This window comes from Diospyros lotus, chromosome 1 (assembly GCF_014633365.1).
Source record: "Diospyros lotus cultivar Yz01 chromosome 1, ASM1463336v1, whole genome shotgun sequence".
In the NCBI taxonomy this organism is placed as follows: Eukaryota; Viridiplantae; Streptophyta; class Magnoliopsida; order Ericales; family Ebenaceae; genus Diospyros; species Diospyros lotus.
Window position 1 is genome coordinate 27021626 of NC_068338.1, and position 6994 is coordinate 27028619.

The window sequence follows — 6994 nt, forward strand, 5'->3', positions numbered from 1 at the left end:
TAATGAAAATGGAATCAAGTTGACAAATGAAATGGAATCAAATTGAGGGAAATGACAAAACAGTAAAATAGAAAATAAAATATATTACTTATAAAATGAAAGGATAGAATGTGGAAAATAAAGGGCACAATTAAACTTCTAAAAAATGATTAAAAAATACCACTAACCTCAAATTATACTTCCTAAAATACCATTCATTGGATCTTTTATGTTAACACAAAATAGTTAGTTGAACCGCCCATTCAACAATTCTTACTTTGGGGCAAATTCTAATGCAAGTTAAGGTAGTATTATTATTTTTTTGAAAATAAAAATATGTCAAGAGAAAACAAAAATCCACATCCAAAGTTGTTTTGACTCAGTCACTACTTATCTTTGCTTCTTTAATAGTAATAATAATAATAATAATCATAAAAGAAAGTGAGGAGACAAGTCTTGGTAGGATTTGATTTGATTGGCATTTCTTATCAGAACACTTTGACTCAATGCATCCAATTCCAACCAACGTTTCGTCTTCTCTCCTACGTCTCACTGTTCAATTCACTAATCACCCTCTGTATAACAAACAAGGCCATCCATCAACTACAGATAGCCTATCTCGACAGTCTGAAGAGGAGGCCAGACGTGATTTGGGAATAGTCCTTAATAAACTTGTGGTGTTCGTTCGGTGTTGATGTTGTTAAGATGGATGTCGATGTGATGATTCGCATCATCTTTAGACAAGCAAGCAAACACCCATTACACTATTGCGAGGAAGCCCTGCCCTTCCAACTGTCTTTTAAGTTAGTAGCGATAAGGCACGGCAGAATTACATTGCTTTTTTTCTTAGGAAGGAACTTGTAAAGGTTGGGAAGGAAAATTCAGAGAGTGCTTTCGTTTGCTTCGTACCTCCTATTCTTTTTGAAAGAAATGTGTTATATGATGTCGATGTCTGTTTATTTTGTCATATAAAAAAAATATATTTTTCTGTACCATTGCTTGAGATCTCTTATTTTGATTATTACTTTGGGACTGATCCACCTAACCCTTTGTCCCTTCTTCGTGCAGAGATTGCCAAAGTTAGCAACTTCTTTCACATGCATACCTGTTAGAGTAATATTTGTTAATTAAGATATAGATAAAAAAAAATATAAAATATAAAAAATATATTAAATAATTTTTTTTATTATATTTATTAAATATATCTAAAAATGAATCATGTGACTTTTTATTTTGAATTTTTCAAATAAATTTATCTCTCATTCCCCTTCAAATAAGTTATTTTAGATCTTACAAATAAGTTATCTTGATATAATTTTATTTTTTCCATTTTAACAAATTGTACATAATTCAATAATTTATTCTAATGTGACTTTTATGAATTGTTTGCATTAGTTATGAATTTTTAGCTCTTCTTAATGGTTGGTTCATATCCTAAGGTTATGGCTTGATGGGGATGTTCTTAGTCTGTTGACTTAGGGCATTTCTAACCCTTAATATCTCCCTTTGTTAGGAATCAACACGACATGTTCTAGTATAATGTTATCAATATATTAAAGAAATTCACATATGGTGGTACGGGTAAAATTAATTTTTTTTATGTGCATTAGATATACACAGGGAAAGTAATAAATACACACATCATACACAATTTGAATATTTAAGTTACTCGTTATTTCATTTTATGAAATACAATAAATAAATACTTGAAGTCTGATGTCAAGTTAGATACAAAAATCATTTTTATATCGAGACCGAATCCACTCAAGTTGTGGTGTTCCTAGTCTGTCCACATCTAACTTGCAGTCTGGTATCACTCTATGCACATCTTCCCGTGCTAGCCCAAGAATTCCTTACCATCAGCCCTCGTGTGTCTCTCACATGTGACAATCACACACCTATAAAATTACAGAGACAAAAGCAGAAAAAGGACAGAAGAAGCATAAGACAAAGTAGAATTGGTCAAGCAAAAACTTTTTGTTGTTGTTTCAATTGCCTTTTTCACGTCCAAATTGCTCGCTACCTCCTCCCACATGCCTCTCCAATTTGATGCCGTGTGGAGCACACTAACTCAGGCTAAGGTAGTATCAAGAGTCGACTTTTAGTGCTCTAACACGTTTACACTCAGCGTACTGTTGTCATTAACACTTAATGACACATTTGAGACACAATGGACTCATAGTGTTGATATTAGATACAATACTATACGGTGTGTGATTTTTTAAGTTCATTGTTCACTAGTAACAAATAACACAAAAACCCGTTTAGCATCAGCCAACACCTTAACCCATTATAGGAATATCTCCATATCCCAATGATGATTCAAGAGGTTATAAGAAGCGTCTAACAATGGTTCAAGACAATATAGAAGACAGTGATGTCTCACTTCAAGTGAACTTATTATAGTTGACGATTATCATGTACTATAATCTTTTCATTACCTAACGTCTCGACTGAACGAGAGTCATAAAATAATAAACTCACAAACTTAGTAACTATGTGTCAAATCTTATTAGTATGAGTAGATGACACATCTAGAAACATATTTCATGATAATCAATTTACCTTGGTTAGGGACTGTCATATCACACTAACAGTAGATCACATAGGACATTTATCCCATCAATAACAATAAAGGTAACATATCTTATTCATAAACACATGTTTCCATATACTAGCAATACGAAATGACATAAATGAATCTCTTTACTTCGCAATTAAATGGTTTGGTCTATTAACAAATCTTGCACACTAATACATAAGACAACTATATTAGTTCAAGTTTAAGGATTAACTACACTATTGCAACTAGACGACGTGACCATTATCCACAATGCCATGTGATCAGTTATTGGCATTACATTCAGTGTGTTGTTCTTTAACAATTATCCACGAGTTTACTAGAAGGCATCCCTATGTCATGTGACATGTGATTCACCACCCTTACCATCAGTAATTCATATTGATAAATATAGTAAACTCTGTACTATTTCATACTCGACTAATCAAATTTCACATTCAATTAATCTAAGGATCATGAATCATTTAAGGAGTTATGTCACCAGAGAATTTCATTACATATTCTTAATACCTTAAGAATAAGATTCTTAAACAGAAGATTTAACAACTCATTCATATAGCAAATTAGAGATTTTATGAATGAAAATAAACTTCTATTTTAGTAATATATATAAAGATATAACAAAAGTATTTATTATAATTCTGCTAAACGTATTTAAATCTAAGCATTAAGGCATATTATACTAACACATATCATTAGCTAGAAGTATATTAAGATCATTTTCTTTTATAATTTATTCTTCTTTTATGAAAAAAATTATATTTATCATTTCAAAACTACAAAATAATAATCTCATGGATACTAGTAGAACTCATCTTTTATTCAAATATCAACTGAAAATTTGAGACCTAATAGAGGGATCATGTTCATTTATTAATAATCAGAATATTTAAATATTAAAAATAATATATAATTATTATATTTTATCTAAAAAAAAGTGCATTAACTAAAAGAAATCCATTCATTTATTATACGTATTAATATTACAAAATCTAACGCATTCATAGACAATTGTCTCCAAGTCTTGTGTCAGGGTTTATGGTTCAAAGGTCAAAATGTCTTTTTTAAGTACTTTGATTACCTCAATTGGGGTAAGAATTCAAAAGCGACATGGTGTCTGGGCATATAATCTGAAGTTGATATTTGAAACCAAAGTAATTGAAGATGGGGCCACCCCTCACCCTGCCTTCTCACTAACTAAAGATGCACAATGCAGATGTACCAATCGAACCCCAGTTTTGTTTTGCTCATTTAACAAATAATGGAAACTGCACTCCTTCAAGGAACACAATGAATGGATAACTTAATTTATAATTAGTACGTACACTGACTTACTATTTAAGAAATTTATAAAAATCTTTATTAAAGGTCATTTGGTACATGATTATCAGCTTTTAAACCACCCTTAAATCTTTAAACCATATACGATGTATGACCATTTAAGTCTCCGTTTGAGAGATGCTACCATATTGGGTGAAACTTTTTTTTATATTAAGAAATAAGATATTTCACTTCATAAACCATAATTAAGGGACAGTGGAGAAAGGGGGGGGAGCCTGTCTGTCGATTAGGCATCTTTTATCATACAATGTGTCAAATCAACTATTAGCAGAGGATGTGAGGAAGGATCTATATATCTTTGGAGCAATGGTGTGAAGGAAGCAAAGTGACTGCCACTTTTAGAAATTGGTGGCTCTAATAATTAAAGCGATTGCCACTGAGGGGAGAAAGGAATCAAGAGAGGCAAGAAAGGCCCAACAAGCCGCACCTGCCCAGAAGAAGCCCCAAGCCTCCAAGACCAACTCAACTCTAAATTCTATAGCTTTTAAACAGCACTGTCACTGTGTATAGATTTTTTACGGGTAATTTTGTATGTTTCCCGGTTGAATGTTTCCCGGTTGATTGAATCAAATGTTTGGCATCAAACTCAGCTTTCTAGTGACTCTTTAAGAACATCAAACCAGACCAATGTCGTTAGGAAATCCAAGAAACCATAACATTCATTATCAGGTTGGGAAAATGGTAGAAGTAGGTTTACATCCAAGTCCAAGGAGTTTTATTTTGAAATTAGGAGCATAATGGTGAAGAGAGAATAGCTTTTCTCTGCACTACAGTTAAAAGTGAGAGGTTTCCAATAGTCTTTAGGTGATAACTCATTCTTGATAATAAATATAAGATTGTGGGTTTAAATTTTTTAACGTGGTTAAATATAAATATTTTTTATATTTATATACATATATATATATATATAAATCTATACATGAAGCGCGTAAGAGTTTAATTTTGCTTTTTATTTTTATCAATTAGTCCCTCTTTCAAGTTTCAACTGTGGGAAACAGTCCCTAGAAATGTAGGTAAAAGGAAAAATAATATATTGGGTAGCCAGTTGGCATCAGGGCGCCCGTGGCCTAATGGACAAGGCGTCTGACTTCTAATCAGGCGATTGTGGGTTCGAGTCCCACCGGGCGTGACTTCCGCTTGATTTTTGCACTTTTTGTAATTTTGCTTTGCTGGGCAGTCTTTTCTCAGTACAATCACTTGGGGCCTCTTCCCTTCCTTCCCAGAAAATAAAGCCCAAACTATATCAATATATTCATTATGCATGAAAATGAATAAATGATATTTAAAAAAACAGAAATGTGGAAAAAAAATGTATAAATAAAAAAAATACAGAGATTTTTATTTTTTTGTAAATTACTTTTTAATATAGAAAATTATAAAAAAATAATTATTTAATTTTAAAATAAACATAAATTCCATAATGTATTCAAAAAAATTTAAAAATAAATTTCAAAAAAAATTAAAACTTTTGAGGTCAGGTGGAAAAAAAATCATTTTAGGTTAAGGACGGAATTTTGATTGAAACGAGGTTTTTATTTGAAAATACGTTTTTGATATTTCTTTAATATTATAAAATAGTTTCAAAACTTTTTTTAAAATTATAAAACTAGCCTATAATTTTTTACTTTCTTTACTTTTCAATTTTAAATTTTAAGTTTTGAATTCATTTTCAGTTTTCTGTTTTACTAGTCTATTTTTAAAAAATTGAAAACGCATATTTCTATCATTTTGAAAATAATTTTTTAATGATATTTTATTTAATAAATTTGATTATTCAGTAAATTATAAATATTTAATGTTAATATATTATTAAAAAAATATATGCATTTTAAAGTTAATTAATTTTATAATATTTTTTTCCATTATAATAATAAAATATGAATAAATAAATATGTTTTAACTTTAAAGTTTGTTTTGAATGACAACACTAAAAATAACTTTTTATTATTTTGAGTTTTCTTTACAATTTTTTTTTTTTTTTTGTTTCAAATAGAACGCGTTTTCATTATTTTAGAAAATCAAAAACTAAAAATAACTTGAAAAGAGTAAAAAGAACGCAACCGCATTCAATTTTCAAAACAATACTGATAATTGTTGTTATGGGTATTTTTCGAATCGGCAAGACCAAAGTTATCTCTATAAGGTCGCATGATTGCTAAAGCGCGAGCTCTGATTACGATAGCAAACGAGCTCCTGGTGATTGCTTTAGCTCGCCAGTCAACCCAATTAGCTCGTAAAAAAGACCACAAAGCAGAATAACCAGATTTAATGTTTGCTTGTCCTTATCCGTGGAAACCAGTCCCTACATGATGCGAAACTTTTATTCCCTATGAGATAATAAGGGCACATTGTCCCTCACGATGTGGCTCCATCGCTTTAAACTTTGTGTAAATTGTAAATATCCCACACTATTAAATAGGGGATCAAAAAACCATTGCAAGCACATGATGATAAAAAAAAATACATACTGTCACTCTACAAAAATGATCAGAGAGCAGTTGTGGACTAGGTTTCATTACGACCAAACCACGAAAAAATTCCTATGCATTGTCTATTTGATTTTTACCATTACTTCCACAACCTTACACTCGGAACATTCTATCAGTACGGCCGACGAATCACAATCGATCAAATCAAATTGTCGACAATTGTAAATCAATATTTTAAATCTAGATCACACGAAAATAAAAATAAAAAATAGATATGATATGAAATGAAAATGGAAAAACATTATTTTTTTAAAAAAAATAAGAAACAGGGACTTGTGGGAAACGTATAAATAAAAAGATATAAAGACTTTTTTATAAATATATTTTTTAATATAAAAAATAGTTATTCAATATAAAAATAAACATAAATTTCATAATATATTTAAATAAATTTTAAAAATAATACTTTTCTAATATTACAAAAAAAATGAATTATAGACGAATTATTTTTATTTTTATTCATGAATCAGTATTGTCTTAATATTATAAAATGATCATGAAAAATTTATAAAATTATAAAATGACTCGAAAACGTTTCTTGATATTTCAAAAATGAAAACGTTTCGGAATCGCTAGAACGATGCCCCAAAAAATTTCTGTGCAT

At 30.0% G+C, this 6994-nt stretch overlaps 1 non-coding gene across 1 annotated transcript; it reads left to right on the forward strand.

Moving 5' to 3' along the window:
* Positions 1-4957: 4957 nt before the first annotated feature.
* Positions 4958-5030, forward strand: TRNAR-UCU (transfer RNA arginine (anticodon UCU)). Its single transcript has one exon. It is a non-coding gene; the product is annotated as a tRNA-Arg (tRNA).
* The last annotated feature ends 1964 nt before the right edge of the window (positions 5031-6994 follow it).